The 21,941-nt window shown below is 42.2% G+C and overlaps 1 protein-coding gene across 1 annotated transcript in view; it reads left to right on the top strand.

Annotated features, from left to right (window-relative positions):
* The window catches only part of TMEM132D (transmembrane protein 132D), an 825,211-nt gene that overhangs the window by 312,934 nt on the left and 490,336 nt on the right, over nt 1-21,941 (top strand). The gene's annotated exons all lie outside the window — the stretch shown is intronic.

The following is a 21,941-nucleotide window of genomic DNA, read 5'->3' as shown; positions in this document are numbered from 1 at the left end:
CACAGACACACACACACACACACACACACACACACACACACACGCATGCATGCATATCTCATTGGTATTTTGATTGGAAATGCATTTTATGATACTTTCATTTTGAGGAAATATCAATCTTTTTATATTTCTCATCTTTGTGCTAGATGCTTGTAAAATGGCCAATTTGAAATCCCTTTGAAAGAATTCCGGGAACATTTAACATGTGATAAAAATTAATGAAATTTTGGAAAATCAAACTTGGAAATCCATGTCAGCAAATCACACAACTGCCCAGTCATTTGTGCATTTGAGGAATCATTTGAGACAGCTCCTTACATGCCAATAATCTCCACAAGTGCCTCAGTTACAGTTAATAACGCATGGAACGCACGGCCCACACGCAGCCAACCAATGACAGCGCTCCTGCCAGCCCTGCGGCTGCTCCACTTTCAAATGTGTTGAAAAATTGCTGATCTTCTCTGCAGATTCCTGAATTGTGCCTCCAAAACAAATGGATGGATTTGAGTGTGTGGCCACCTTCTTTCTCTTCCTCACAAAACCGCATCCCTGCTATGTAGAATGTGGGCGTCCTTGGCTATGTAGAACATGGGCATGACAGTGTGTATGTAACACTCTTGGCTTTTTCCCTTAATAACATATGTTTTAAATTTTTCTACCATTCTGATGATTTCATTTGTTTCCTTAATATGGATGAAATGCCATTGCCTCTCCTTAATTCCTAATGAAAATGATAATGAAGACACTGTGTATTGAGCAGTGTTATATGTCAGCACTGTTTTAGTGACTTTATTTGTATCCATTTCTTTAATTCTCAAATCCGTACCTCAGTGATACTAGTATTTTCTTCATTTTGCAATCGAGGAAGCTGCCACATACACTTTACATAAGTAGCTCAAAGTCTCTCAGATTTAAAGCAGACTCCACATGCAACACCCCATACTGGCTCTGTCCCCACTCTCCTATTGCCACATGAGAGAGATTCCTCTCTCTTTGGCTAGCATATGAACACACGTGGAGCTGTTCTTTCTTTCCATCGGTAATTTCATTATGTATGATTGCATGGCTGGAGATCTTTTTAACACTATCTGAGAACATGCCAGTCTTTCCTAAACTAAGAGTGTCCTTTCAAATAATGCAGTGTTTCCAACTCGCAGGTTGAAGCCAAGCCCTGTGGAGCCTAGTCTAGGCCATCTGGTTCCTTCGTCCTCTTTAGAGCAATGGGCCAGCTAAGAAGTGCTCTCCACTGGGATGGCAGAGGTGCGATAAAGCAAGTCCAGCCACCCCAGCCTGTCTCCGGGTGGCTTGCTTCATGCTTGCCACGAACCAGAGGCCAAAGCAAGTCACATGGCTGAGCCTAAAGTCAAAGGGAGGGGGAGTAACTCCCACCCACCATGAGGCCAAAGGAAGTCATATAGCCATGCTCGAAGGTCGTGAAAGTGGCAAATTATGCCTCTTGCATAGAAAGAGTGGAAAGGAGGCTATTCTTTTAAGCAAGAAGCAGTATGAACAATCTGTATCGATCTCTAGGGTTTGCTATTGGGTAAAAACATTAGTACTGAAAATAAGAGAAATCTATCACTTATATTAGCAATACACTAGAGACAGAAATTGCATCTGGGGAGATACTGGGTGGAAGAGGAAGAAAGATCTTACTATTCTTTGAAACTTTTTGACAACTTCATTTTTTTTTTCACCTTGTACTCCTTCAGCAAAAACTATAGCAATCAAAAGCTTTCAAAGTAGGGATGAATTGTGACCAACTATTTATTAGCCTTTTCTTTCTATTACTACACAGTGTGGTTTAAAATTTCTAACTTTTGAGACATGTTTAACTGGAGGTCTAATAAAAAAATTAACTGTTTCCTATTGAACAAAAGGCTCACAGGTTTCAGAAACTGAAATATTTATAAAAGAGAAAATTTGTAAGAATACTCTGATCAACTAATAATCAAAGAGGTCGACTTAAAACAAAAACAAACTACCTGTTTTCCCTTTGGTCTGTTGAATCAGGAAATAAATAATTAAATGAAAACACTGAGTGTGTTGGCAAACATCCTATGAAGCTACTACATCCTTTTCCCGATTCTGCACTTGGGTGATTCTTTCTCGCCATTTATGTCTCCAAGGGATTCCCTGCTCAGAGAGACCCGCCTCATTCCTCTGTCTAAGGCAAGCTCACCCCCCACGGGTCTTTCTCTATCCTCATAGCGCAGGTTATTTTCTTCATAGCATTCGTCTTGTTTGTTGGTCTGTTCTCACTGGAGTGCAAGCTCTGTGGAAGCATGTGTGTTTACCTCTCACCCGCAGTGCCTAGAATGATGACTGCTTGTTTCAGCTACAAAAGCAAACTACCATTGTAAAATTCAGATTTTAGTTTACAAAGAGTCAACGTCACCCATTTTGGTGTATAGTTCTGTGAGTTTTGACAAATGCACAGATTTCTGTACCTGCCACCATCAATACACGAAACATTTTATCATCCTAAGACTTCCTTCATGTTGTCATTCCTTAGTGAAATCCTCACCTCCCTCCCTCTCCACTCGACCACAGGCAGCCAATGATCTGCTTCCCATCACTATAGTTTTGCCATTTCTAGACCATCAAGTTAAGGTAATCATAGAGTACGTAGCCATGATGAACATTTTTTTGAGGCTTACCACATGCCAAGCATTATTCTAAATGTTTCATATGGACACAATCTCCTAAAACCTCTTTTAAATTTTTCCCACTCATTCTGTAGATGATCAAAATGAGTCTCAGGGCTGGGCACAGTGGCTCACGCCTGTAATCCCAGCACTTTGGGAGGCTGAGGTGGGCAGATCACAAAGTCAGGAGATCAAGACCAGCCTGGCCAATATTGCAGTGAGCTGAGCTCGTGCCACTGCACTCCAGCCTGGTGACAGAGTGAGACTCTGTCTCCAAAACAAAACAAAACAAAACAAAACAAAAAACAAACTCGGCCAGGCGTGGTGGCTAATGCCTGTAATCCCAGCACTTTGGGAGGCCGAGGTGGGTGGATCACCTGAGGTCAGGAATTCAAGACAAGCCTGGCCAACATGGTGAAACCCTGTTTCTACTGAAAATACAAAAAAAAAAAATTATCCAGGCGTGGTGATGTGTGCCTGTAGTCACAGCTACTTGGGGAGCTGAGGCAGGAGAATCACTTGAACCCGGGAGGCGGAGGATGCAGTGAGCCGAGATCATACCACTGCACTCCAGCCTGGGCGACAAGGTGAGACTCTGTCTCAAAAAAAAGAAAGAAAGAAAATGAGTCTAAGGTCTTACAAGTAGTTCAAATACTATTTACCTAAGTTCTCAACACTAGGAAGTACCAAGCTAATGTACAAACCCTAGCAGCCAGCCCTCAAGGCAGAGCTCATCACCCCCTGCCTCACAGATACTCAGCAGTGAAATGGGTGAATGTGCATACGTTTCCAGTGCCTGACACTCTGCATTGAGAGCAATAAAGTTACTTGTAACCCTGGGTCTGTGACCCCATCTCTGGGGGGTAAGTACCAGGACCACACTCCTAAGTAAACTAAGTGTCAGATGAGTTCCCCTGCAGCATGGCTGATTAAAACAGAAACAAGCCAAATACCCAACAACGTTGAGGGAAGTACAGCATCCACGTGCTCCCAAAACATCTGGAAGGAAAGGGGACTTGGGATGCTGTCAAAATTGTGATCACAGTGTCAAAAATACATGGGATCGGCCATGTGGACTGTGATGTGTAAGTCATTGTTCTGACACAATGTAAAAAGCGGACATGTTTCTTCAAGACGGGAAATAAAACCAGAGAAAACCTCAACTCTCTTTGGCATAGCACAGCTGATACTGACCCTCCCGTCTGTACCTGCTGTATCTCTTTGATGCTCTCACTGTTAAACATGCTGTGGGCAGTGATGGTGTTCTGGGCAAATGGGATGACTTGCAAATCATGTTCAAACAAAGTCTGTTTTTGACTGTCTCAGTCTGCGTGTGTTATAAAGGAGTACCTGTGGCAGGGTAATTTATAAAGAAAGAAGTTTACTTGGTGTGATGGTTAATATTGCCAACGTCATTGGATTGAAGGATGCAAAGTATTGTCCCTGGGTGTGTCTGTGAGGGCATTACCAAAGGAGATTGACATTTGAGTCAATGGACTAGGAGAGGCAGACCCACGCTCAGTCTGGGTGACACCATCCAATCAGCTGCCAGTTCGGCTAGGATAAAGCAGATGGAAGAAGGTGGGAAAAGCCAACTTGCTGAGTCTTCTGCCTCATCTCTCTCCCATGCTGGATGCTTCCTGACCTTAAACATCAGGCTGCACGTTCTTCAGCTTTTGGACTCTTGGACCTACACTAGTGGTTTGCCGGAGCTCTCAGGCCTTTGGCCACAGACTGAAGGCTGCACTGTCGGCTTCCCTAATTTTCAGGTTTTGGGACTCGGACTGGCTTCCTGGCTCCTCAGCTTCCAGACGGCCTATGGTGGGACTTCACCTTGTGATCATGTGAGTCAATACTCCTTAATAAACTCCCTTCCATATATACATCTATCCTATTAGTCGTGTCCCTCTAGAGAACCCTAGTACACTTGGCTCATGGTTCTGCAGGCTTTGCAAGAAGCATGGTGCCAGCGTCTGCTTCTGGTGAGGACTTCAGGTGGCTTTCACTCATGGCCAAAGGAAAAGGAGAGCTGGCTGTGCAGAGATCACATGGGCAGGAGAGGAAGCAAGAGAAAAAGTTGCTAAGAAACCATCTCTAGAAAGAACTCTCGAGGGAACTAATAGAGGGAGAACTCACTCAATACTGCAAGGATGACACCAAGCCACCATGACTCAAACACCTGCCGGCAGGCCTGACCTTCAACGTTGCAGATCAAATTTCAACATGAAGTTTGGAGGGTCAGATATCGAAACTACAGCATTTGCCAGTAATGTTGTCCGTGCATTGCAGAGTAATGCCAATTGAGAAAACTGGTACAATTGATGGCTATCACTATAAATCATTAATCATTATCTGATGTCAGTTTGGAGGTATAGAGTTCCATATCAGATTCCTGCCCATGATTTGAAATTTCTGAATATCAGTGATGAACTATGTCAATCTAATTTACACTAACAGGATAAAGCTCAGAACAGACAGTGATTTATTTATTTATTTATTTATTTATTTATTTTTATTTATTTATTTATTTTTGAGATGGATTCTCACCCTGTCACTAGACTGGAGTGCAGTGGCGCGATCTCGGCTCACTGCGACCTCTGCCTCCCGGGTTTAAGCGATTCCCCTGCCTCAGCCTCTTGAGTAGCTGGGTCTACAGGTGCATGCCACCACGCCCAGCTAATTGTGATTTTTAAAGGGATCTCAGTATTTGTTTCTGTAGGTTTTTAAGATGATACTAAAAAGATGTAGACATCTGTTACTAAATGAAGATGACTGTAGATTCCACCAAACCTTCCTCCAACATTTTATGTGGGGAACTTTCTTTAATAACACAGGACATTCATGTTGGACACCTTTGGGCACTATTTCAAGTTCTCTCGGGTTCAACTCGAATGCAGGCGTGGATGTGGTGACCAGTCCTGTACAGGCTTCAGCTGGATGGGTGCAGGTGTAATCTGATGGCTTCGCATTTCACTTAGGCTGTGTGTCTTATTTTCGACCCGAGTTTTTTTCACCTTGAAGAAAAGGTGTTTGCATCCCAGAAAGGTGGAGGAGTAAGTGCTTCCTGGGACAACCTTGACTAACTGGGGAGCTGGAGCCAAGAGATAAACCTCCCTTCCTTTCATTCCTCAAGTGGGCAGCTCTGCACTGACCCCTTAAGGCCTGTTGGGAAGTACCATGGGCCAAGTAGCCACTTACCTTTTTGGACGGTCAATGTAATGATGCGTCTTGTCTTTACTGTCCCTCTTCCTCTGCTCTTGCTAGTCCCTCTCCCTCCTGCACCCTGAGATCACGTTTCCAAATAAACCACTCATACCCAACTTTACCGTAGACTTTCCCTTTGGCAGAATCCAGGCTTATGTGTCCTCATTGTGATGGTTAATATCGAGTGTCAACTTGATTGAATTGAATGATGTAAAGTATTGCTTCTGGGTGTTTCTGGATGTTGCCAGAGGAGATTGATATTTGAGTCAGTGGACTGGGAGAGGAAAACCCACCATTAATGTGGGTGGACACCATCCATTCGACTGCCAGCATGGCTAGAAAAAGCAGGCAGAAGAAGATAGAAGGAGCAGATTTATGAGTCTTCCAGCCTTCATCTTTCTCCCGTGTTGGATGCTTCCTGCCCTCGAACATCAGACTCCAGGGTCCTTGGCTTTTGGGCTCTTGGATTTACACCACTGGTTTACCAGGGGCTCTCAGGCCTTTAGCCACAGACCAGAGGATGCAATGTCGGTTTCTCCACTTTTGAGGCTTTGGGACTCAGACTGAGCCACCACTGGCCTCTTTGCTCCTCAGCTTGCAGATGGTCTATCGTGGGACTTCACCTTGTGGTTGCGTAAGTCAGTTCTCCTTCATAAACTCCCTTCCATCTATAGGTATATCTGATTAGTTTCGTCCCTGTAGAGAACCCTGACTAATACACTAACTAAAAACAAAAATCTGTGTAAATTTTAAGGATAGGTGAAGGAAGGTAGGTTTCATTGAGATGTCAACTTTCTCTTGTGGCAATATTGCCCATACATTCAATGTTTCTCTCTTTACAAAAGGTATCTGATAGGATAGGATCAGCATTCATCGTTCAAAAGCATTTTTCCCTTGGAAAATTGTTTTTAATATTAAAGAGGGATCCATTCATTTATTTATTTCAACAAATATTTAACACCTACTACCAAGTACTTTTCTGGATAGTGAGCCTTCAAGGGTAATAAGACCAAGTCCCTGTGATGGTTAATTTTTGATGTGTTAACATGACTGGACCGTGGGATGCCCAGATAGCTGGTTACATATTATTTCTAGGTGTGTCTGTGTGGGTTTTTCTGGAAGAGATGAGCACTTGAATCAGTGGACTGAGTAGAGGAGATCTCCTGTCAGCAAAGTGGGTGAGTATGCTCCAACCCGTTGAAGGTCTGAATAGAACTAGAGATTGAGGAAGGTTGAATTAACTCTGACCAGTTGCTTAAGTGGAACATCAGTCGTCTCCTGCCCTCATCACTCTTGGTTCTCAGACCTTCAGACCCAGCCCAGAAATGACACCATTAGCTCCCCAGTTCTCTGGCCTTCACGTGATATCACCACCTTTCCTGGGTCACCAGCTTGCAGATGGTAGATCGTAGGATGTAACAGCCTCCATGTTGTGTGGGACAATATGCCAATACTGCATAATAAATCTCTTCGTTTATATATATATGTACACATATATGTGTATGTGTGTGTGCGTGCATGTGTATTGTATAATAGATATATAATTTTATTATCCCCTATATATAATATTATTAATCAAATACATATACATATATATACACACGCACACACACACACACATATAATTGTATTACTCAGGGTTCTCCAGAAAAACAGAACCAATCAGATATACATAGAAATATGAGAGGTAATTTATTACGAAATTGTCTCACATGATCATGTTGACTGAGAAGTCCCACAATCTACCACTTGCAAGCTGGGGCCCCGGGGAAGCCTGCAGTGCATTCATTCTGAGTCCGAAGGCCTGAGAGCTAAGAGGGCTGCTGATGTAACTCCCAGCCTGAGACCGAAGGCTCGAGGACTGAGGAAGGGGAGAAGAGGATGCACCGGTCCAAGTTCTGGAATCTGAAGACCTGAGAACCAAAAGCTTCAATGTCCAAAGACAGGAGAAAACAAATGTCGCAGCTCAAGAAGAGAGAGAGAGAGAAAATGGACCCTTCGTCTGCCTTTTTCTTCTGTGTTGGCCCTCAACAGGTTGGATGGTGAATTGGCGAGGATGATGTTCTTTACTCTGTCTGCTGATTCAAATGCTAATCTCTCCAGCCTGTAAACACCTTCACAGACACATCCAGAATTAATGTTTTATCAGCTATCTGAGTATCCCTTAGCTCAGTCAAATTGACACATACGATTAACTATTCTCTCTCTCTACAGACACACACACACACACACACACACACACACACAGGTGACCTTTGAACAACACAGTTTGAAACTTCATGGGTCCACTCATGCAGATTTTTAAAAATAAACATAGTGGAAATTTTTTGAACATTTGAGACAAATTGAAAAAAGTTGCGCATGAACCTTGTGGCCTACAAATATCAAAAACTGAACGTTAGGTGTGTCATGAATGCAAATAATATATGCAGATACTAGTCTCTTTTCAGTATTTACTGCCACAAAACTATACAAATCTAATATAAAAAGTCAACATTTATCAAAACTTTTGCATATGCAGGCAGACCTTCACAGTGTCATTTATAGTCAAAAGAAATGTAAACAAATGTAAAGATGCAGTGTTGAATATTTCTATTTTATTTATATAAATATAGATATATATTTATATAATTATATATATATATAATTGTATGTATTTCAAGGTTCTCTAGAAAAATTGAACCAAGAGGATATGCATAGAAATACATATCACAACTGCATAAAGTTAACTGCAGCATACACTGCACTACTGTAGTAATTTTGTGGGTACCTCCTGCTGCTGTTTTGGCAAGCTTGAGAGTTGCGCGTATCTGCTTAAATCCCTGTGTGCTGCTAACCGTCTTGGCATGGGCAGTTCATCTCCAGTAAATTGCATATCACAATAAAAAGTGATCTCTAGTGGTTCTCAAGTATTTTTCATTGTGCTTAGTGCAATACTGTAAACCTTCGGTGACACCATGGGGCCCATACAGAGTGCCACTAGTGATGCTGGAAGTGCTTCCAAGAAGCAGAGAAAAGTTACGACATTGCAAGAGAAAGTTGAACTGCTTGGGATGTGCTGTAGACTGAGGTCTGCAGCCGTGGTTGCCACCATTTCAGACAGACAATTCATCTTGTAAACAAACGACACGAACGTACAGTATCGATAAATACTGCAAAGTGCTGGAAATGTGTTTTCTCTTTCTTATGATTTTCTGAGCGTTCTCTTTTCTCTAGCTTACTTGATTCTAAGAATACAGTATCTGATACATATAACATACAAAATATGTTAAGTGGCTGTTTTTGTTACTGGTGAGGCTACCCATCAACAGTAGGCTATTAGTAATTAAGTTTTGGAGGAGTCAAAAGTTATTCACAGATTTTTGAATGTGGGGAGTTTGGGTTGGCACCCCTAACCTCTGAGGTGTTTCAAGTCAACTGCATATATGTGTGTGTGTGTGTGTGTGTGTGTGTGTATATGTATTCCACATATTTGTGTAGCTACACCTACACACATATATGTGTATATATTTATGTAAACAGATATATGTACACATATGTATGCATATATGTTTATACACACCTATACACATACGTATAGACACACATATACAAATATATACATATATATGTTCTGTTGTTCTGTTTCTCTGGAGAACCCTGATACAGTCACCATTTTCATGGAGCTCATTCTGTGAATCTATTTTAATTACAAATCCAGATAATTATTAATTGTAAAACGTTATAGTAAGAAAAACCCAAGCAACACTCAAGAAGAAATTGTTACAGTTTCAACCCACACCATTTGGAGTTAATTTTTCGGGCAGCATTATCGCGGAGATGGTCAGTGTAGGTAGAGGGTATCCAAAGAGAAAGCGGAGCTTGCACGCAAAGACGCATGGGCCGAAATTGGCTCCCACATGTGAGGACTGGCCTGGAAAATACTTAAAATATATCTATATGCAGACGTAATTGAATTAACCATCCACAAATCTACAGGTTTCATTCCAGAAAAAATTCATTCCAGAAAAACGGAATTTTTGTCTTTCATTAAAAAGTCCGATCTGACCACTAGGCCCACGTTTCCCCTTGGTAGCAATTGGTCTGAGCTTTCTGGCATTTACGGATTTTAGCAAGGCAGGACTTCTCAGTGTGGCACATGGACGCAGCGCTCACTGCCTTCTCTTTGATACCCGGTTTGTTTACCTTACCAACCGGCCCCGGCAATCACTTCAGGTTTGACCATTGCAGTCAAGGATATCTTCACATTATTTAGTGAGAGATGTCTAACACCAGCATGCAAGCGAGTGGCAATAAATTATTTCAGCAGACAGCCGCTGGGGAGCCATAATAACGCAGGTGCCATCAGCCATGCTGAGCAGGACCGGCGGAATGACTTTTGACTCCTCCAAAACTTAATTACTAATAGCCTGCTGTTGATGGGTAGCCTCACCAGTAACAAAAACAGCCACTTAACATATTTTGTATGTTATATGTATCAGATACTGTATTCTTAGAATCAAGTATGCTAGAGAAAAGAGAACGCTAGGAAAATCATAAGAAAGGGTCTAGGGGATTGAGGGCCTACTTTCCACTATCCTTCTGCAAAGCATCTTCATGTGTTCCAGGTGGTAAGAGGGTCTTAGACTCCATATGTAGCGCCGAGCAGATCCGATGAGAGAGTGAGCTGCCTTCCTTAGGAGCGTTGGCTGCATTGTTTTTCTGGCTGCGTCTCTGCAAGCAGGCAGAGTGTTTGGTGGAGTTTCGGGCATCTGCATCTCCTTTTCCCTGGCAATCCGGCTGCTTCTGAACTTCCATCATTTTGACCTGGCTGCTTCCTTAGTTGGAGGTCTTTCTCATTGACTTTATTTTGTATTGCATCACCTGTCATCTGATATCTGAGAACACTGAGGGGCGCAGCAAATCTTAGATTTCCCAGTTGTTCATGTGTAGGACCCACCGTGATATTGTGAAAAAGCCCTGAGCTATATTCTCGGGTTTTCATCTCGCTGTGGATGCCGACGGCTTATGTGAGCCTGGATACCTCACCTTTCTTCTCTGAGTTTCAGCTTTCTCTCCACTCAGAGGGGCATTCATAACATCTGACCCCTGTGCTCCTAACCATTGTTCAACAACTTAATAAACATGAAAACGTGAAATGCATTTTGCTCTGCACACAATCGCTGCTCTGGCTAATGTAGCATCATTTCGCCCCTAGTCAAAACAGAAATTCAAATTCTAGTGCATAGGATGCCTTTGCTCTCTGTTTTTTGACTTTTAGGGTTTTAATATTCCCAAAGATTCTGATTCAGCATAGAGGAAACCCAGCATGTATATATCCCCCAATAGTTTATTACAAAATAAACTATTTTGTAATGTTTATCATGTTTATCAGATTTTACACTTAACACCCATATACCCATCACCTAGATTCTATAATTAACATTTAAACCATGTCTGCTTTATCACATATCTATCAATCTGTTCATCCTTCTTGCATCTATTAATCCATCTTAGTTTTGATGTATTTCAAAGTAAGATGCAAGCATGAATATACTCTACCCAACTATCTCAGCATGCCTCTCACTAACTCGAGTTTAATGTTTGTTCCTCTTATTGTAAATGTTACACACAATGAAATGCAGACATCTTAAATGTACCAATTGATGAGTTCCAACACATGCAAGCTCTGATTGAGACAAAGATCATCACCCGGGCCCCATAGAGTTCCTCTATGCCTCTTCTTAATCAGTTCCCGTCCTTAGGTAACCAGAGGAAATTATTGCTCTTTTTTTTCCATCCTAGAGTAGATTTGCCTTTTCTAGAGTTTCTTATAAACGGAAGGATACAATATCCACACTTCTGTGTAACACTTCTTTCACACGGAATATCCTGAGACTCATCCATGTAGTTGCATGTGGAAGACACTCTGTTATCTTTCCCTGCTGTGGAAGTGTTCAGGGCCTGCCCTTGCCATCAGCTGTTTATGCATTTTCTTCTTGGCGGACACGTGGGCTTTTTCTAGTTTGAGGCTATGCTAAATAAAGTCACTATGAATATTTGAACAAAGAAAATCTACACACAATCACACATCCAAATTACCATGATCCGCAATTGTATTTTAAAAACTCATTGGAGAATTTGGACTCTAGAATTTGTTTCAGAGAGATCTAATGATCTAAGGGCAAATTCTACCTCTCCCACTTACTAACTGGGTGAGCTCACGCGAGTCCCATGACCTCCCTCGGTCACTCTGAGTGAGATGCATGGTGGATGCTCCGTAAGTTGAAGCTGCTAAGATGAAATGATAAGCACGGATGAATGTTGTCTGGGCAATGGATGCATCAAGCCTCCCTCTTCTCTCAGGTCTGGCTCCTCAGGCCTCTGAAAAGCAGGAGCTTTCATCTCAGTTCTCCCTGGAGTGGTCCCCTGTGGACTTCCTCTCCAGCGCCCTCTGCTCATTCCTCATCCCCAGCCCGGCCCACAACCATCCTCACAGTAGTGAGTCCACAGCTGGCTGATGAGCCCCTGGGAGAGATGTCTTTGTGTAGGCGCAGGGTCTCCATGGCTGCCCCTGGCTGTGCAGTCACCTAGCACCACGACACAGAGCTGCTTTGCTCTCCTGAGCCCACCAGATGGATTTATTTATTATTTTTATTTGTATAGCATATGAGTAATATTCTAAGTAACATCTTTTCAATGTGTCTGTCTAACCCTTCATTACCTACATTGCATCCATTCACTGAAACAACAGTTCTCAATGAAGTATAGAAGTCGCATTCTAAGAAACATTTACACAATTAATTTAATTTTCATCAGAGTGATTTTAGAAAGAAATTACTTGAAAGCCACTAAATTGGCTTTCCTCAGAATCCAAGGAAAAGAACCTAAGGAGTAATTATTTTCAAGCAGAGGTCCTGGGGTTAGTGCACCCCCAGTTTAGAAACAGACCCTCTGGGCCGGGCGCGCTGGCTCACACTTGTAATCCCAGCACTTTGGGAAGCCGAGGCGGGCAGATCATCTGAGGTCAGGAGTTCAAGACCAGCCTGACCAACATGGAGAAACCCCATCTCTGCTAGAAATACAAAATTAGCTGGGTGTGATGCCGCATGCCTAGTAATCCCAGCTACTCAGGAGGCTGAGGCACGAGAATTGGTTGAACCCAGGAGGCGGAGGTTGCAGTGAGCCAATGTGCCACTGCACTCCAGCCTGGGCAACAAGAGTGAAACTCCGTCTCAACAAAGAAAGAAAGAAAGAAAGAAAGAAAGAAAGAAGAAAAGAAAAGAAAAGAAAAGAAAGAAACAGACCCTCTGCCCTCGGTGCAGGCCTGCCTGCCTCCCAGATCCCATCCCCCACTTCCTGTCTTCGACACTGCGTGGGACACCGTGCACCGTCCAGGGCAGGCCTCCCTCTGCCCGCCAGCTCCACACAATTCAACAGGTGGCGTCAAGGCAGCGCGACCTTATTCCAGGAACTGTGCACAGCATGAAGCTTCACTCACGTTTGTTACTTTGCCTTCTCTCAAATCTACGTGACTCTAGTTCACCTAAAATGTGACTGTGCCCTGTGTCTGAGTCAGCGTGGATTCCATGGTGCGCTGTCGGGAAGGGGCAGTGAGGCCCGTTGTCACCCACAGGCAGTGAAGGTTCCTGTAGAGGGGAGTCTGTCATCCTGAGTTCCTGCAGGGTGAGTATCTGCGGATGAGGTCACCTCTTGATAGCCCGTTAGCATGCATGGCAGGGACACCTTGCTGCTTTTCATGGTGCATGTAGCAACTGAGCTTTATCCTCATTTCCCAATAGCAAGCATTTACCCTCTGGGATTGTGCTGTCTAAAACCCATAATCAGGAAGGAGCTTTTGCTTTAAAAAAAAAAAAAAAACTTTTCCTTATTCACAATGGTCTTTAAAAAAAAAATCCCTAAATATTTTCTTTCTCTAAGGTAGTGTGTACTTTCTTCCCTTTGCATTGGGAATAGCAGATCAAAAGTGGGGTCAATTTACTTCTAATTGGCTGCTTCCTAAATTCAGAAAGACACACTTTGGCAGTGCCCCTTTTTCGAAATGACCCCATGGCGCACATGCAAGCCACTTCTGCTGTTTGTGTCTCCTCTCCCTCCATCTTCAGGTGCATGTTAAATTTCTTTTTTATTATTATTATTTTTTTTGAGACGGAGTCTCATTCTGTTACCCAGGCTGGAGTGCAATGGTGTGGTCTCAGCTCACTGCAAGCTCTGCCTCCTGGGTTCAGGCGATTCTCCCACCTCAGCCTCTGGAGTAGCTGGGACTGTAGACGTGCGCCACCACGCCTAGCTAATTTTTGTATTTTTCATAGAGACAGGGTTTCACCATGTTGGCCAGGCTGGTCTTGAACTCCTGACCTCATGATCCACTTGCCCCGGCCTCCCAAAGTGCTGGGATTATAGGCGTGAACCACCACGCCCGGCCTTAAATTTCAAATTAACACTTAGATAATAAAGAGTAGCCTGCAAATAACTCCTAGCATTCATAGAGGTTTTGTGGTCACCCTGCGGTAAGAATGGGATTAAATTCCTGTTCAACAGTGTCCATCCAGGGACGGGAAAGAGGACAACTTCCCTTTGGCTACATTCAAATGGAATAGAATTACCTCTAACATATGGCTACATTCAAATGGAATAGAATTATCTCTAACGTAGTCTAATTACAGCTAACATGATTGATTTCTGACCCATCAGCCCCTTCCCCTTCCTTGGTGACTTCACAGCCACCCTTGGCTTCTGCATTCGTCCTGTCCCTGGCTATGTGCTGGGGGAACATGATCTCCCAGCCACAGCAGACGAGTCGTTGTTTACTAAGCCCATCTCAGGGATCTCCTTGTTCATGTCAGTGATTGGTCCAGTTTCATGTGACCTGAGCGACTTCTGGGGATGTTTTCTTATTTCATAATATGAATGCTGCAGCCACCAGTAACAACAATAATTGAATATTTCAGAAATAAATATGAATAACAACCACCAATAACAGCAGAGATGGAATCCTACCAGAATCAACCACCTCTTCATCTTAATCTGGGTGCAGTCTTTAACCACCAGTCCAGGACCCAGAATTGCACTGGAATTATCACCCCTAACAGCAGCCCTGATCAGATGCCTGTGGCAGTCACATTTGCCCTAGGGTAGCTCTGAGGTGTGTGTTTCACACCTGCTCCCAGAGGTCCCAGTGGGATTAACCTCCAGTGACCCATTGAGGCAATTTTCTTGGTCACGAACCTGTGGTTCCTTTTAGGTCTTACTCCTCATCTTTCCCAGTGATTCTTGAATTCACCTCTTAAAAAAACTTTCTGCACGCGAGTCCTTGTCTCAGGCTATCTATTTGAATGGAACTACATGAAGGTAGATGTCCTTGTGGCACCATGAGATGCTTGGAACTACAGTGGACATCTTGGGACCAGGAGGAGAACCTGAGAGTAGAGCCTTATTGAGCTATGGAATTGACCAACCGTGATACTGCTCCTCCTCTGGATTCTATGGTTTGTAAGAGGATAAACCCATTATTTATTTAAGCAACTTCTAGATCGTCTTCTGTTACTTCAAGCCACAAGCATCTTCACTGGTCTGCTGACACGTGCTCCAGACTCTTGTGCCATTAAACTCACTATGGCACTTCTGGTTGATTTAATCAGCCAACAGAAAACTACCAAAAATTGGTTCCATCACTCGGCTTCTTTGAGTCTCTTCCCATAGAATTGAAGAAACAGCTGGCTTTATTTGCCATTCAGCAAAAATCACACACCCACTGTTCTGCAGGGACTTAGAGTTGAAGTAGGATACGTCCATTTCAACTAAAAACGTTCGGTTTCCATCCACCCACCACCAAACCCCCAGTAGAAAAATTAAAACTTTTCTCCTTTTTATACGGTAGCAGCAAGTGGGTGATAATTTAACTTTTGTTTCCAGATTTCAGTTCTCAGCAGCCAGTTATCTCACAGTAGAGCTGGGTAGAATTAGGCTGGTGCTTCAGTGGAGTCATTTCATAAAGCCTGCAGGGTCAGCGTTGAGGGTGTTACATAAATCGGCACGCTGTGTAACCTTGAGCAGTACTTGTATTTTGTGCTTACATCTTTTGCAAATTACGTTGTGAAAATTTTAATAAAATTGTGTTTACCCCTTTGAATCCTAAAATGTCTTAATACAAAGGAGAAATGCCTTTATTTGACTTTGCCTCTCTATACCACATACTTCATACTGAGTCTAGCACGTGATAGGATCTCAATGAATATTTATATTACAGATCAAATCCAAGGAGATGGTGGCACTTACATACTTGCTAAGCCTGGTGGCAGGAGTAGCACCGTAATGTCAACCTGAAAACTCTTGTCCATTTTTTTTGTACCTGTGCAATAAATCTCTACCCAGATATCCAAGTTTACCTTCAATTTGATTCCAGCTACTGGTTGCCCCGAGCATCTTTGCACTTGTAGTGCAGAGACATTGATCTATTAAGTCAGAAGATCTTTAGCATTGTGTAAACCCATTTGAGATCTCATTGATCAGGTTATTAGGTTAGGATGCCTGTTCTTCCCATTACCTACTGTAAATCTTTCCAAATGTAGCTGTCAGCAGCTTTAGTAGTCAGCAGCTAACCATGTTATCTCACACTAAGATACTCCAGGGTAGTGGCTCTCGAAGTGTGGACCCAGGACCAGCAGCATTTGTTAGATGTACAAATTCTCCTGTCTCACCCCAAACCTGCTAACTCAGAAACCTCAGGGATGGGGCCCAACCTTCTGTGATTTAATCCCTCCCAGGTGACTCTTATGGATGCCAGGGTTTGAGAGTCACTGCTTTAAGAGTGGAGATTGTGCCCCTATTTATACTGACATCTTAGCTTCCTGACCTGTGATTCCAGTTACTGTAGAAATCTATGGTTAAATGTGTTCCTATGTGGTTTTCATTTATGCTGAACCAACCAAACAATAAAACCAAGCAAATTCAAGTTCTCTTCAAACATACCATTAAATATAATGAATTGGAGATACCAATAAGATAACATGAAATATAGAATAATGAACCAAACATAAGAAGTTTGTGTTGCTTAATATGTTTCAAGGACCTTAAACACTTTGTTTCAGAAACACATTTCTTAAGAAATGACCTGCCTCTCCACAGATTTGCAAGTGGGACTGCTTACAGAAGAGAATAGTTCGATTTGAGATTTTTTTGAAAGCAACAGATGCATTCACATATAATGCTGTTGATATAATAAAAGATAATTCCCAAGAGACAGTCAGAAAATTGTGTCGTAAAACAATGGTTTCTTAGTACTCTGGGGTATGTCTGCTCCCAAGAAATAAAACTCTCCTCTAGTTCCACTCACAGGGAATTGCGTTTGTCGGTGCGTTGGATTATGGACCAGGGGGTGACAGGATCTCCTCCAGGTTGTCGTGTAAGTTGCCTGGTAGCAAGTGACAAAACTTGCTCAAGTGGACTTACTAGCCAAGGGAATGCCTGCCTTAGGAAACTGAAAATTCCAAATGTGAGGTGGCTTTAAGGAGACTGGACTCCACACTGCAGCAGCACGCCTGCAGGAACTCTGCCTTTGCAGGAAGCTGCTGTATCCTCAGACTGTTCCTGCCACCCAAGCAGGTTCCATCTCCCCACTTAGAGCTCCTGTAATAGACACCTCATGCCAGAGCGAACAGAATGGGAGAGAAATGAAAACTCTTTTCCTTTTTAAAATGCCCAGAACCCCTCCTGAACTGCTCACTACTCAGATGGCAATCCATCCCTAAACCACCTATGGTGGTCAGACATCAAGACATATGGGAGATATGCTGATTGGCTTAAACTGGTGGTTCTCAGTCTTTTTGGTCCCTGGCTCCTTTTATTCTGTTCAGAACTATTGGAGATTCTGCAAGGTCATTTGTTTACGTAGGTTATACCTACAGATGTGCACCATATTATAAATAAAAACTGAGAAAATTAAAAAATATATATTTATACATTTATTTTAAAAAGCAATTGTAAAGCCATTAAATGGTAATATAAATGATATAATTTTATGAAAAACAATTATATCCCCCCCAAAAGAAAATTACTGTGAAAGGTGGCACTGTTTACAATTTCGTAAATGTCTTTAATGTCTGACTTAGCAGATACCAGCTAAATTCTCATATCTGCTTTTGCATCCACTCTGTAGCAATAATGTTTTTATTGAAGTATAGTGAGACTATTCAGCCTCACATATATATGTAGTTGGAAAAGAGAATATTTTAATAGCTTTTTCAGATTATTGCATATATACTTTTTTAATACTACACTAAAACTTGTCATGTGGTGGCTTCTTACAGTTAGTTGCAATGCGGATTCTAAAATCCTATCAATGAACTTCTGGTCTATCTTGCATTTTGAATGGTTCTTGTATCCACACGTGATTGTATAATACCATGAATTGGTAATTTGGAAAATATTGATTCACTAGTAATGTTGCACTTCCAAATGTTGACCCGTTTCATTTTACAATATCAAAAAATCACATTTTCTTTTAAATATCAGCACCAATGTCATCAGGAAAGCTTGCAAGTATTGTTGACAAACAGTCAAATACTGTAAAATATTTGAAGAGATTTGTTCTGAGCTAGATATGAGGACCATGACCTGTTACATAGCCCCAGGACATCTTGAGAACTGGTCATCAAGGTAGTCCAGCTACAAGCTGGTTTTATACGTTTTAGGGAGACATGACGTCAGTCAATACACGTAAGATGTACATTGGTTAGGTCTGGAAAGGCGGAACAACTTGAAACAGGAGTTTCCAAGTCATAGGCAGATTCAAAGATTTTCTGACTGGCAATCTGTTGAAAGAGTTATTATTTAAAGACCTGGACTCCATAGACAGGAATGTCTGAGTTAAGATAAGGGGTTGTGGAAATCAAGGTTCTTACTAGACAGATGAATCCTAGAGGCTTAGGTAAATAGATTATAAATGTTTTTTATCAGACATAAAATGGTGCCAGGCTCTTAGTTAATTCTCTCCTCAATCAGGAAAAGACCTGGAAAGGGAAGGGGATTCTCTACAGAATGTAGATTTTCCCCACCAGAGACAGCTTTGCAGGGCCATTTCAAAATATGTCAAGAAATATATCAGTGGGTAAAATACTTTGATTTCTTTCAAAGTCTGCTATCACATTGATATCTTATTGCTACAAAGAGTCTGTTTTGTCAGTCTTACAGTCTCTATTTTAATATTAATGCTGGTCATTTCTGCCTGAAATCCAAAGAGAGGAGAGTATAATGAGGCACGTCTGACCCCCCTCTTTTTATAACGGCCTGAACTAGTTTTTCAGGTCAACTTTAGAAGGACCTTGGCTAAGAGGAGGGGGTTCATTCAGTTGGTTAGACGGCTTAGAATTTTACTTTTGGTTTGCAACATTGAGATGCTTTCAAAATCACAGTAGCAGATACCAGTTTTCCAAAATTCTGATTTCTGCCTTCAACCTGTAATTTGATCATTGGTAACAAATATTGCCAGTTTATTTGTTTATTATTTTTTGACATTACTAGCTCACTTTGTTTGTTCATTTTTCAGAAAATCTTTGTCAAATACTTAATCAAAATAACCATAATTTCTTAGTCATTCTTTTCAGTAAAAACGGTGTTCCATGAAAAACTCAAACTTAGCTTACAGCTCAATCACCCAAGTGCTTTTCTTCAAGACAGCCATAGGAATTCAGTGTGCAGTATAGTGCTATACGCATTTTGTCACAGACCAGTAAAAAGACGTGCATTTGAGGACAAATATTTAATAAAAGTAATAATGTTTACTGCATCTTCAAGGACATCCCTAAGTGAAACTGGCACTTCTCACATTGTGAGTGTGCTTCCGTGACTAACACTGTCACTGGGAAGTGTGGGTCCTTGGTTCTCAGTCTTCTTAGGAGAAAGAATTCGACCAAGAGACCAATCAGTAAACCAAGCAAAAGGTTTATTAAGGAAATAAGATTCCTCTCCAAGAAAGGAGCGGGCTGACCCAGCTGGGAGCTGCAGTAGCAGCGAGGGTTAAGTAGTAACAGAGTTTGCTTAAAAGAGACAGTTTGCTCTGAAAGACCAGGCAGAGTGGGCTGCTGGAAACCAAAAATAAAATTCTCAGCCACCCAACCCATTGAATGACCCCCTCCTCTCAGCCAATGGCTTTCTAAAGTTAGCCTGAAAAACTAGTTCAGGGCATAATGGAAAGAGGGGCTTGCACCTGCCTCATGATACCCTCCTCCCTTTGGAATTCAGGCACACCTGATGAGCATTAATTTTACAACACCTTAGGACTGACCAACAGACTCTTTGTAGCAATAAGATATCAACATGACAGCAGCCCTTAGAGTTCTTTCCTGTGGTTTTTATTGGGTCAAACTCTTTCCTTAAGTCCCTGCCTCTATCTCAAGTCCCTGCTTTTGTCTAGGTCTAGTTTCCTGCTTCTGTGTGAGGTTTCCGTCTTTGTCCCACCTAGTTCCCAACCAGGTTTGTGGGATTCTTATTTACTGTCAGCTGATGCAACTGTGTGGGGCTGGTGATCAATATGAATCTCATCTGATGGCGGCGTTGCTCCTTGCTGCCACCCCAGGAAGGGCATAGAGCAGGGAAATCTGTACTTTCTGCACTTGTGTGTCTCTTAGGAATTTCCCCTTCACCCATTTTTCTTCTCATCAGCATGTGGCTAGCCACATTCTGACAGTTTAACCACAGAGTGAGTAATTAGCATCTTAAGGGACATTTGGGGGCATTACTTCCTGCATAGGTATTTCCCCTCCTTCCTTTCTCAGGGGCTCCCCACTTTTCTCATACCTAGTCATCTGCCTACTCCAACAGTACACCAATTCCTAGCACAGTTGGGTTTCGCTACCTTCCATGGTCATGCCAGGCTGACAACAGTACCCATCATTGCCTTTGCACCATCAGTACAAATGGAAGCACAGTGACAAATGTGAAAAACATCTTGGTTTCACTGTGAAAATAGTTTTGACTTTGCAGAACCCTTGAAAATATCTTGGGGTTCCCTCAGGAGTTCACAGATATTTCATTGAGAATCCCTGACTTAAGCCATCGAGAACATACTTATAATTAAGAGTAGGGTCATTTCCAGCCAATCCACATGGCTTGAGAGTGGCTGAGGGACGTGTTCACTGGAGAAATACAAGTGAATTGCTTTAATGAAAGAAGGGTAAAAGAAAGTTGAGTGGCAAAAATAGCAGACGCTCAAGATAACAGTCCAAGGAGACTGTGGGCTTCTTCCTCCACAAAATGCTTAAAAAAGAGGGAAAAGATGACCTTGTCCCAGATGATTCAGTGATTTCCTTGCCAGAAGGCACCAGGTTGTCATATCATGTTCCTTTTAGTCTGTTAATTCTGTCAGATCTTATGAGCATGCAGAAACTTTCTGCCATGTGTTTTGCAGGAACTATGCCATATGACATATCAGAAAAATCCCTGGTTTTGTTTTAATAGACTTGACAAGTCAAGGAGACTTAGATTCTAAGACCAGAGCTGCCCTTAATTAGCACCTGGACTTTAGGCATGTCATCAGCTTCGAGTGTCAGTTCTCTCATCTATGTAAGATTTAGTGATTACCTAGGCAGGTCAGCTAGGTGCTCACTACAACTGCCATGTGCCTGATACTTTGGGACTAATTAATGAAAATACCCTGAAACGTCTTAGTTATACCTGAAATATTTTCAATGTTTAAAAGTAGCTGTTGCCCATCTTCAGAAATAGAAGCTGCTTCCTATCAGCCAGGAGTTTGATTCTGTCTTTGGTATCATTTCCTTTTTCCCCAAACGCTGTCCCAAGGCTAACATTTATCTGGCACAATGCAGTACCACCATGTCAGCATTCATGGCCATCCTGATTGGTCTCTTAATGTATTGATTGTTCAGTATTTTTTAAATATTATTACTGGGTACAAGATTCCATCTCAGATGGGTGTTCTCTGTGGGTTGAATGTCTGTCTGTGAGTTGAATGTCTGTGGGTTGACCCTCCCTCTTGTCTTCCCCACAATCCCAGATCTTCTTCCAGCCAGGCTGTCCTTCCCTCAGGGTCCTGAATCTATCCTAAAAGGACAACTTTATTTGATCTTTGAT

This window comes from Gorilla gorilla, chromosome 10 (assembly GCF_029281585.2).
Source record: "Gorilla gorilla gorilla isolate KB3781 chromosome 10, NHGRI_mGorGor1-v2.1_pri, whole genome shotgun sequence".
Classification (NCBI taxonomy): Eukaryota; Metazoa; Chordata; class Mammalia; order Primates; family Hominidae; genus Gorilla; species Gorilla gorilla.
The sequence above is the reverse complement of the archived record's forward strand: the minus strand, read 5'-3'. Positions and strand labels throughout refer to the sequence as shown.